General features: G+C 33.6%; 1 pseudogene; it reads right to left on the bottom strand.

Annotated features, from left to right (window-relative positions):
- Positions 1-243: 243 nt before the first annotated feature.
- On the bottom strand, positions 244-1,176 carry LOC138918426 (olfactory receptor 2L8-like; annotated as a pseudogene).
- Between the last annotated feature and the right edge of the window lie 10,815 nt (positions 1,177-11,991).

The following is an 11,991-nucleotide window of genomic DNA, read 5'->3' as shown; positions in this document are numbered from 1 at the left end:
ATTTGAAATTGATGGGAAAAAGCACCATGAAGAAAAAAGATAAGGCTTAGAATTTTATATATGTATATATATACTCACATGTTTGTATATTTACAAGATAATTTTGTCCAGACCTAAGTGATATTCCTCCTCTCTACATTAATTGTAGTCCTTGCATTCTAAGCATAACATAATATTTTTAATTCTGTACAAGGATGAATGAACTTATAACCAAGTCCTGGGTACACACACAAAAAGCTTTGTCTACATTTTTTCAGTGCAGATTCTCTGAATCACTCTTCTTAGGGCCCCCATCACCTCTCTGTTTCTCAGGCTGTAGATGATGGGGTTTAGTATTGGGGTCAGGATGGGGTAGAAGACAGCCAGAACCTTGTCCTCTGTTGGAGATCTGAGGGATCTTGGATGTAGATAAGTGTAAAAAAGTGGAACATAGTAGAAAGACACCACAGTCAGGTGGGTGCTGCAGGTGGAATAGACCTTCTTCCTCCCTTCTGCTGAGTGCATGTGGTAGACAGCAAGGACAACCCGGCCATAGGAACATGCAACGCCAATGAAAGGAAACACAAGGAAGAGGATGGTGCTCATAAACTCTGTGTACTCATAAACCCAGGTATCCATGCAGGCCAGTCAACATGGCTGGGACATCACAGAAGAAATGGTTGATGGCTCTGGATTGACAGTAAGGGATATGGAAGGCATATGTGGTGTGGGCGCAAGAGTTTACAAAGCCCATTATCCAAGATCCTATTATCATCGGCACACACACTCTTTTGCTCATACAAATGGAATAGTGGAGGGGAAAGCAAATAGCAATATAATGATCATAGGTCATAGATGTCAAGAGCAGTGCTTCTGCACCTCCTAAAGTCAAGAAAAAGAAGCTCTGAACTCCACATCCAATAAAGGAGATAGATTTGTTTCCAAAAAGAAAATTAGAAACCATTTTGGGGACAATGGTGGAGATGTGATTCAAGTCAATGATGGAGAGCTGACTAAGTAAAAAATACATGGGTGTGTGGAGATGGGTGTCCAGGAAGATGAGAAGCATTATGGACAAGTTGCCAGAGCCATTAGGAAAATGAGAACAATGAGAATGAAGAAGAACAGACCAATTTTTGATGGTGGAAACAACCTCAATAAAATGAAATCAGTTGATGTTTGATTATAATTTTCCATAGGGCATTAATATGATTTTTCCTAGAGGCAGACACAAGAGTGAGTTAAGTATAAAACTATAAGCTCTTTTTAACTTATTATTTTAGACTGTGTATCATTTAAAATTTTACAGCTCTTTTTTTTAAAGATTTTATTTTTTTCCTTTTTCTCCCCAAAGCCCCCAGTACATAGTTGTATATTCTTTGTTGTGGGTCCTTCTAGTTGTGGCATGGGGGAATGGTGCCTCAGCGTGGTTTGATGAGCAGTGCCATGTCCGCACCCAGGATTCAAATCAATGAAACACTGGGCAGCCTGCAGCGGAGCGTGCGAACTTAACCACTCGGCCATGGGGCCAGCCCCTAAAATTTTACAGCTCTTAAATGAAGAACTGAACTTCTCTATTTTGTGAAAAATAAACCTCATTTTCTGATCCAGAGATTAAAATGTGAATATGCGAACATTTGTGGCCAAAATATTTTGTAAGAAAATGCTAAAATTATTTTAAAAACAACATTTCTGTTTTGACTTAATTAGGATAAATATGTTTTACTGCTTTACACAAACTGAGGTATCATTAAAATATATTCTGTATTCAAAATGCCTGCATATAAAATTTATGTAAACCAATATTTCATTGAGTTCTACCATCAATAAATGTCTATCACCCTTAAGGGATGATTTTCCTTTCATATTTTGCCCCAAAACTTACCTCTAAAATTGCAGTAGCCTATCAGCTTATCTTTGAGGAGCTTTCTTTCTTTCTTAAATCTTCTTTTCACAATAATGTCAAATCAAGTTTTCCTGAAGTCAGGTATTATCGTTTGTTTCATTTGTTCTTAAATATAGAATGAACCCTTATTGTCAAGTTCCACTTACAAAAAGTCATCCTCTTCTGCCTCCTCACTCAGGTTCTGAATGCTGCAGTTAAAGAAGACCCTTTACTTGACCATCTACACACACTTATTGTAGCGTTCACGACTCTGATCAAGATCTCCCAAATAGCATGTTTTCTGTCTCTCTGCTTCTCTAACTCGTTTATAACATTATACATCACTTTATGACACTTTCTCTTACTCATTCATTTTTCCATTTTTTGTATTAAAAGTTATCTCAACTTTTAGATGAGTGTGTGAATTTAAGCATATATACTTATCATTTCTCTCTTTCAAAGCCCAAATATTATGATGATAAAGAAATAGATGTGTCATAAATTAAAAGACAGCAGGTAAGAAAAAGGCACAATGAAACAGTTCAGGATTCTTTGAAAGAAAGAAATTGGATAGAGAAGTGTTCAGTTACTTAAATGGAGAAAAAGGACTTGGCACCTTGACAGTCTTCATGGAGGCAAGAGGAGGATTCTCCTCCAGAGATGTCGGAAGTGAACAAGCTCCATATAGTGTGTGATGTTTTAGTCTTAAATATTATTTTAGAGCTCAATGTTCCCAGACTTTTAAGGAAGTTCCTAACATGAAAGAGGAAGATGCACAAATGTGCACACATACACACACATATGTATTCAAACACACCCCAAACAAATATAAAGTGAGTTCTACATCATTGGGAAAATGCAGAAAGAGAATGCGCTTTTAAAAATTAGGATTCATATCTTCAAAGAAGTATGAAACATTATTGTTCCACAATATATTATCAGATTTATTTAAAACCTGTCAGATAATAAGAAAGGGTTTTACAAATTAAAATATATAATAATTGATAAAGTGATTAAGTGAAATTTTCAAAGACAAAGTGAAAAATCTCCTGGATTTAAAAGAAAACAACAGCAACAGCAACATAAAAAGATTGTCATTTTGAAAAGTTAGGAGAATTAGAGAATTAAAGTAGGGAAACCAGTGTATGCTTGTTATTCCTAGAAATGCATATTGCCAAATAATAATGGAGTTAATATTATCAAAAAAAATTTTCAGAATTGATATATATGATCCACCATATTCAAACACAATGAACAGAACACAGAAAAGTAAATGAGAAATATTTTATTGAAAGGTATTTTCTTGAAAATTCTAAATGTCTTCTTGAAAACACTTTCTGAAAATTGTCAATATTGCTGATAAATTTATGACCTGAAAAATGCCTTTGACAGAGTAAATACTCATAATAATGAAAAGAACTATATATATAAAAATAGTAATTAAATTATCATTAGATTTTACTATAGTTTATGTTTTCTTATTTTAGTAATATATATTGGATAATGAAACAATGCTGTCAACCTTGCCCCCACAGACCCAAAGTAATATGTGACCATGTTCAAAGGATGGGACACAGAAAAGGGGGTGGAAGTTGTGGTATGTAGAGCGGGAGGGTTTCCATTCTAAACTGTCCACAGACAAAAATCTGTGGAACTAATAAGTTCAGCAAAGTTGCAAAATACAAAATCAGTTGTATTTCCTAATAACGTACAACCCTAAGAAGAATGTAAGAAAACAATTACATTTATATCATCAAAAAGAATAAAATACTTAGAAATAAACTTAACAAGGAAAGCAAAAAATGCGTGCACTGAAAATCAGAAAACATGCAGAAAGAAATTGAACAAGAGACAAATAAATAGAAATGCACTCTGAGTTCATGAATTGGAAAACTTAATATTATTAAGATGTCATACTACCATAAGCAACTTCAGGTCCAATGAAATGCCTATCATAATCCCAATGAGATTATCTGCAGAAGTGGAAAAATACATGCTGAAATTCATATGAAATCTCAAGGTACTCTGAATAGCCAAAATGATCATAAAAAAGAATTGAAGTCATTTTTTCTGATTCAAAACTTACTGAAAAGCTATTATGAAAAAAATAGTGTAGTATTGGCATAAAGACAAGCATAAACCAATAAAATAGAGATACCAGAAAAAAATACCCTCACATGTGTGGTCAAATGATTTTTAACAAGGATTTCAAAACCATTCAATGGGGATGTCTTTTCAACAAATGGTGGTGAGAAAACTGGATATCTAGAAGCACATAATGAAATTGCACCATTACTTTACACTATACACAAAAACTAAATGGATGGGAGAGCTAAATAGAGCTAAAACTATAAACTCTTAGAAGAAAACATAGAGAAAACATTTCGTGATATTGGATTTAGCTGTGCTTTATTGAATATGACACCAAAGCATGTACAAGAATAAAAATATAGATAAACTGGACTTCATCAAAATTGAAAACTCCTATGACTCAAAGAACTTTATCAGCAGAGTAAATCACCCCACAGAATGGAAAAATATTTGCAAAATATATATCAGGTAAGGGATTGATACAGGGAATATGTAAGTAACTCCTACAACTCAACAGCAACAGAAAAATTAATTTAAAAATTAAAATTTAACAAGAGTGGATTCATGTAGAGTAAAGGAGCAAGTAGGAAGCAACATTAACATTACCGTGGGTGCCATGTAACCACTCTTCTTTCATGGGAAACAAAATATAATCACCCAGCAGGAACTAAGAAAGGCTGAGCATTACAATCCTTATTAAGTATTTGGACCTTTAACTGTTAGGTTCATTATTCAAATTTCACTCGAGCACATCCAAAGCACACTCCAATGTGATTAGGCCCTACCTCTTCCCGTGACCCTCATCTCACTTCCCATCTAGAGAGCGCATTTATGAATCAGCTCCAAAACCGCTTTCTGTTGTCGATTTCATACTCTACAATTCCTCCTGAACAGCACTGAAAATGTGCAGCCACTCGCTCAACCTCAAACTGCATGTCAGCTCTTTTATTTCTTAACTAACTCTTACATAGATTACATCACTCATTTTCTAAACTGATCACCTTAAATCCTGAATGATTTCAATACTGATAGTAACCAACACTGCCAAAGTGGTTAACAGTGAAGTCAAAACTTTTGTGATCACATCATCTCCTTGAATGAAAACACCTCTACATCTGAAGAATGTAATTCATGTTACCTATGCTCTTGTCAAGTGTTTTTTTCTTGGCTTCAGTCTTCCCTGTTTCCAGAGTATACATCATGGGTTGTGGATACAATGCGCCCTCTCTTCTTCAAGGAATATTGTTTATCCTTCAAATCCATTTTTTCTATAAATGTCTTGGGCCAATTATGGCCAAATAAATTCTTCTCATATTTGAAGTATCATTTAAATTTATATAAATATTTATTATATATTTTATCATAAAGTATCACAATTATTTTCAATTTTATTTCAGAATATGGTATAGTTGAGTCTAGGCCCACATATTATTCACCATATTTCCAGAACAGTAGTTCATAGACAATATTTTCATCTGCTTTTTTAATTAATTTTATTATATTTTATTTCATAACCAATTATTCACAAGTCAGTTCTCAGAATTGTCTAATATTACATTATAGGTTTATAAAGAACTCATATCTGAAAAAATATGAACAAGTGTTCAATTAGCCATTTCTTATTTTTAAGGATAAAATATTTATGTATCTTATTCAAACCCATGATAGTGAAATGAAATTTTCTTTCGGAGTGCCCTGGTTTATGGGATGTCTGAATGTATCCATTGCTTATTATAAACAGAAGTACTTAATCATGAATAAAGTTTTCTTAGGCACTTACTGAAGAGTTCTTCTTAAGTGGCTAATAAAAATAAAAATACAGTTAAGATTACTACTACCTTTACTTATCTCCACACTTTCACAAACTCACTGGCTTGCTCAGCTGGCAGTGGTCCAACTGTCATCATAATTCTGTAAATTTCCTTGAATATTTACCAAACAAACATACATATTAAACTTTCACCTCTCTACTTGAAATTTTAGACACCTCCAAAGAAACTTAGCAGCAGCAATGATTCTAGCCCATTTTTACCTGGAGATTTAGTCTAATGATCATATTCTTTTTTCTTTGTATTCACTCAGGAATCTTCTCTGAGTCTTGGAAAATGTAGGTTAAATCACTAATAGCCCAAGATGGCCACAAGCCAGGTTTGGGTCAGGAGTTCTAATAATTCCTTTCAATGTTTCCACAGGTGTGTTAAGGGTCAATTCAGGGGAAAGAAACAAATATATTTGTTCAGATTCTTCCAATGTTATTACATCTCTAAAGTTTTATGGATCAGATATTTCATATATTGTTCAGTAAGTGCACAGTAATGATGTACTTGCATATATTATTTCAAAGTTTTGATTATATTGGCCTACAAATTTATTAATTAAATGGAAGGTGGTTAGTTTAATAAAAACGTATACACAGAAATTCTGCTTGTATCACATATATGGGAGTTATCTTTAATTTATTTTCGTTATTACATATTTTCAAATTATTTCTGTTGGTAAAACCCATTAAACTATAAACAGTTTTCACTTATTAAACTAAATAATGAAAATAATGATAATACTCACTTTGGTACAATTATATTTGCAAAATATTTAACAATGCAATGCTATTGCAGAAAATAGCCTAATTGTTCTTCATATTTCTCATGGTTTCCAGTAACCAAATTAATTTCATCTTTTACTTGTGAAGGGGTAATATTGGTCTGTCTAAAATTGTTTAAAAATGTTTTTAATATACTTGAAGTTTTGATTATAATGTGTCTAAATGAAGACTTCTGTATGTTCATTCTATTTTGAGTTTTTTGGGCTTCATTGATCTGGATGTTCTTTTCCCTCTTCAGATTTGGAAAGTTTTTTGTCATTATATCTTTAAATAAGCTTTCTGCCCCTTTCTCTTCATCGGTCCCTTCTTGGATTTGCACAATGCATATATTGGTGCACTTGTGGAATCCTGTAAGTTCTGTAGCCTTTTTTCACTTTTTTTAATTTTTGTTCTACTGACTGGGTAGTTTCAAATGATCTGTCTTTGAGCTCACTGATTCTGTCTTCTGCTTGATTAAGCCTGCTGTTCAGACTCTTTATTGATTTTTTTCAGCTCAGTCATTGGTTCTTCAGTTCTAGAATTTCTATTTGGTAAATTTCTCTACATTTTTTTAGATTTTGATCTCTTTGTTGAACTTCTCATTTTATTCAAATATTGTTTTCCTCATTTTATTTAGTTATCTACTTGTGTTCTCTTTTAGCTCACTAAGTGTCTTTAAGGTAAATATTCTGAATTCTATGTCAGGTGGGTTTTAGATCTCCATTTTTTTTAGGGCCACCTGCTTGTGCTTTATTTCATACCTTTGGTAGTGTTAGGTTTCTCTGACCCTTTGTGAATTTTGTACCCTTGTATTTGTGTTTGCATATTTGAAGAAATGGTCACTTTTCAAATTTTTATAGACTGGAATTGATTGAAAAAGCCTTTCACCAGTCAGCCCAGCCAGAGATTTTGGGCATGCCAGTAAGCAGATACTTTGGGTGGGCCTGTTCACAGGGTTCATGGGTGAGTGGGCTTGATGCCTGGATCCACAGTGATATTGGATGCTCACTTGACTCTCCTTTCCCCATGGGAGATCTCTAAAGCAAGGAAGATCTCCCTCTACTCTCTGTTGCATTGTATAGGGGGAAGATGACTCAGATAAATGAAACTGTCTTTTCTACCCACTTCAATGTGGCTTTTCCCACTTCTGTGCTACACCTAAGTGTTATAATCTCTTATCTAGAATTCAAATCTTTCATGAAGGTATGTTCATACATGGATAATTATATATATCCATGTCTCTGTGAAGAGATGTAGGCTAGAAACCCCTATTCCACCATTTTCCTGACTCAATAACCATGTGTAACCAGGTCAAGATAACTCTGTGCTCCATCACAGAATCATTGAGTGAGTCCCTCACAGCCCAAACATGGCCCAAGAAACCCAGGAAATGAAGTGATCCTGAAATACTTGTGCACTCCCCAAGAGTGCAGTGGAAGGAGTGGAAGGAAATGGGGATTCAGTGCTGAATACCTCTTAAGGAGAAACCACAAACCAAGCATGGTATGTGGCCATGGCATCTGGTTTATGTTAAGAGAAGAAAGAAGAGTATGAAACTTAAATAAACTCCTGAGCTCTTTTTTTAAATTTTCTGTGTTCATTCCAGTTAAATTATTCATAAAGTCACCCAGCTCTTAAACATATAATCACATTTATATATTTTGAAAAAGAAGCCCCATTCTGAGAAATGCAAGATTCAGATGACAAATATTTTCATAAAATTTTTTGAAAATATCTACAAAATCATAAAAAAAACATATTTCTATACTAATTTAAAAGAATATGGATGTGTTTCGAGCCTTGATAAATTGACATATATGTGGTGAGATATGTTATTTTAATAAATCAAGAGTCAACTTGAAAAAGATTTTTTCCTTCCACAAATTATCATCCAAATGGTATGTAATCTCACTCAAAATCCCAATTTTTTGGTGGAAATTTTATTAACTAATTCTGGTAAATATGTGGAAATGTATTGCGCTAACAATAACTAAGATATGCTTTGATGTGCAAATATTTTGGAGGTAGAACAAATATTTAATAAGCAAGATCTGGGCATATGGAAAAGAAAAAACAAGACATTGATGATTAACAGTTAATGGTTCATATATATCAAATCATGTTTTACATCATAAATATATACAATTTTTATTTGCCAATGTACTTTAATAAAGCTGATAAAAAAGATGAATATAAGCATGTCCGATGACTGAGAATTTCCACTCCTGAGTCTTTTCCAACAGAAATTTTTAGTAATGTCTCCAAAAGACATGTACAAAATATTCATAGCAGCAACATTTGTAATAGTTAAATCCTACAATATTCACATATGTCTGTTAACAAAACTGGGTAAGTAAATAGAGGATAGGTACTAAATGGAGTATTCAGTAGAAATGTGAATTAATGACCCATAAATACACAAATGACTGGAATGAATTTAACAGTCATAATGTGAAGGAAAAGAAGCCAGAAAGAAAAAAGGCACATGATGTACAAATAAAACACTTAAATGACAAAATTAATCTATGCTATCAAAAGTTGCAAAGAGACTACTTTTTGGGTGATACATAATGAAAGAGAGCACAGAGGTAGCTTGTGAGGTTCTGGACATGTCTGCTCACCAGTCAGGATGCCAGTTGCAGTGGTTTCAAATTGTGAAAATCTATCAATTGTTTTTAAATCATATTTTAAAGAAGAACAAAACAGATAATGATCCATGGAATAATAGTGAAAAAGATTATTACAATATGGTGATAACATGTTTTATTAGTAGGGATATTGGGATCTATGCAAGCAGAGAGGCAGGATACAGCTTCCTTGTGTAAATGACTCTTGATCTGAAACTTGAGATCAATGAGAAATATGAATTATCCAGTCAAAGAACTTTATGTGAGGATAGTGGATAATATATTGAAGATACAGGCCATTGTATACCTGATACAATTCTGACTTGTCAAAAGATTTCAGAGAACTGCATTCAATTTAGCATGAAGAGAACATAAAGTTTTAGGTAGGGCATTGTACTGTATGATCCTGCAAATGTAGGGACGTACAAGCTAAAGGAGATAATTACTTACCATACTAAGGAAATTAACATGATCAATATATATTGTAGCTAAGAAATTCCAGGAGAAATTCAAACCAGTCAGAATTTAAAGGAAGATAGAAGAGCAACAGATGTGCTAGGAGACTGCAGTCATAATAACACAATCACCTCTATATTCTCTTAGCTCATGAGAATGGCTGTGGTGATCCTCCCCATGAAGGCACCATTCTGGAAAATTTGAAAGATGAAGGACCTTTGAGATACCAAGGGAAGTAAGAGACCTTCCTGTATTGTTGCCACCATATTAGATTCACTACTGAAAATAGGATCACTAGTCTTTAGAGGCACCAATATTCACACATTAATTTTACAAACTTCCTGATAGGTGCTATTTCTCTGCTTCCATTCTCTGTATCTATCCAAAAAGAGTCATAGGAAGTCTCTGTGAATTAATCAAGGAGACTGAATCCTTTCTATTTTTTCAATTTGTGATATCTATTTCCTGAGACATTGTAACTAAAACAAAGTCCTCACATATCCCCATATCTCACTTGTCATGGCTCATGTAAATAGATAAACGAAAGGCCACAGGGCTTCTGGTTAAGCAGAAAGTCTAGAAATCATTTATCATTATGTTTTATCTGAACTCGTTTGAGATGTCTTACAAAACAAGCATCTTCATATCTATGATAGAACCTAAATGCTGACTTCCCTGCCTGACTTACAGCTATGGCCAAGACACGTGTCTACACTATGCATCAGATTCTCTATTTGCAGGATTTAATTTGGGAGTGGATCACTCAAAGAACCAGGGAGAGTGCACAACCTCTAAGGGAATATGGATGCAACAGAAATAAACTCATGAAGTTTCTAGAGGAGCTTGCCACATGTTTCTGAGGCTATAAATGACATTCAGATGGGGCAACAGATGTATCATTGCAGGACTCATCCTCAGGCTCATATTAGGCGTTCTTCATGGTTGTAGTCTTCAGACAAGATTCACCTCTACTTCTGGAGATTCTATAAGTCTTTCTTATTTTCAGTATTATATTATCAGTTTATATTGGACTGAATTTATTTCTCTTTTTCCACTTAAGAATCCTAGCTAATAATACTTGATTCCAAACTCCAATTTAATTCAGTTAGAAAATCTTGCTAAGAGATATTCTAGTAAAGAGAGAATGAGGACCTGGAGTAAGGCAGTGATTACAGGAATTGAGGAAGAGAGATCTTAAAAATGTTCAAGTGGAAAACATTTAGAAAATTTTATGACTGGTTTATTGTAATGAAAGAACAAAAGGTTTATGGTACTTTGCAATTGCCATTGGCTCATCATTTTGTATGAACTATGTCTTTATGTCACTCACAGTGTGGGAAGTGCTTCGTAATTATTTGGTCCTTGGTCTTAAGCAACAATTGTCTTTTTAATATTTTGGTATATCTTTAAGTATTTTAAATATTTTTCAAATTTCCACAAATTCTAGATGCATGTAGTTAAGTTGGATGAAGTAAATCTTTCAACAACAATCATGACATTTTTTTCACCTTATTATGACATTTTCATCCTGTTCCTTGTGAAGAAAAAATTCCACCTAATTTAAATTTGGTGAGAAGCAAGTTATAACCAATTACTACTCTATAAGTCAAGCTTTTAATAATTTAGTATTTTAGTAAACTCTAAACGCTTAATGGACATGCATATAAAATGTCAAAAATTATATCATCTATTAAAATCTCTCCCACTGTTGATGGAATGCAAATTGTCACAGTCATTATGAAAATCGGTATTGAGGTTCCACAAAAGATTAAAAGTAGAACCACCACATGATCCAGCAATTTCACTTTTGTGTGTATATCCAAAGGAAATGAAATCATTGTCTTGAAGAGGTATTTGCATTCCCATGTTCATTGAACCATTATTCATAATAACCAAGACATGGAAACAGTCTAAGTGGTTATTGATGGATGACTGGATGAAGAAAATGTGGTAAATATATATGCAATGAAATATTATTCAGCCTTAGAAAAGAAGGAAACCTTGTCACTCACTGTGACAACATCAATGAACATGAAGGATGTTATCCTAAGTGATATAAGCCAGACACAGAAAGAAAAATACTGCATGTTCTCACTTATATGTGAAATATAAGAAAGTTGAACTCTTAGAAGCAGAGAGTAAAATGGTTACCAGAGGATGGATTATAGGGGAAATGGGTAAATTTTATTCAAAGGATACGTAGCTTCAGATATGCAGGATAAAAAAGTTCTTGAGCTCTAATGTAGAATAAGGTGACTATAGTTAATTGCACTGTATTATATACCTGAAATTTGCTAAGAAATTAGGTCTTAACTGTTCTCAACATCAACAAAAATTAACTATGTAAGGTTGTGGATATGTCAATTAGCTTG

Source organism: Equus caballus, chromosome 17 (assembly GCF_041296265.1).
Source record: "Equus caballus isolate H_3958 breed thoroughbred chromosome 17, TB-T2T, whole genome shotgun sequence".
Classification (NCBI taxonomy): domain Eukaryota; kingdom Metazoa; phylum Chordata; class Mammalia; order Perissodactyla; family Equidae; genus Equus; species Equus caballus.
This window is presented reverse-complemented; position numbering and strand designations above follow the sequence as displayed.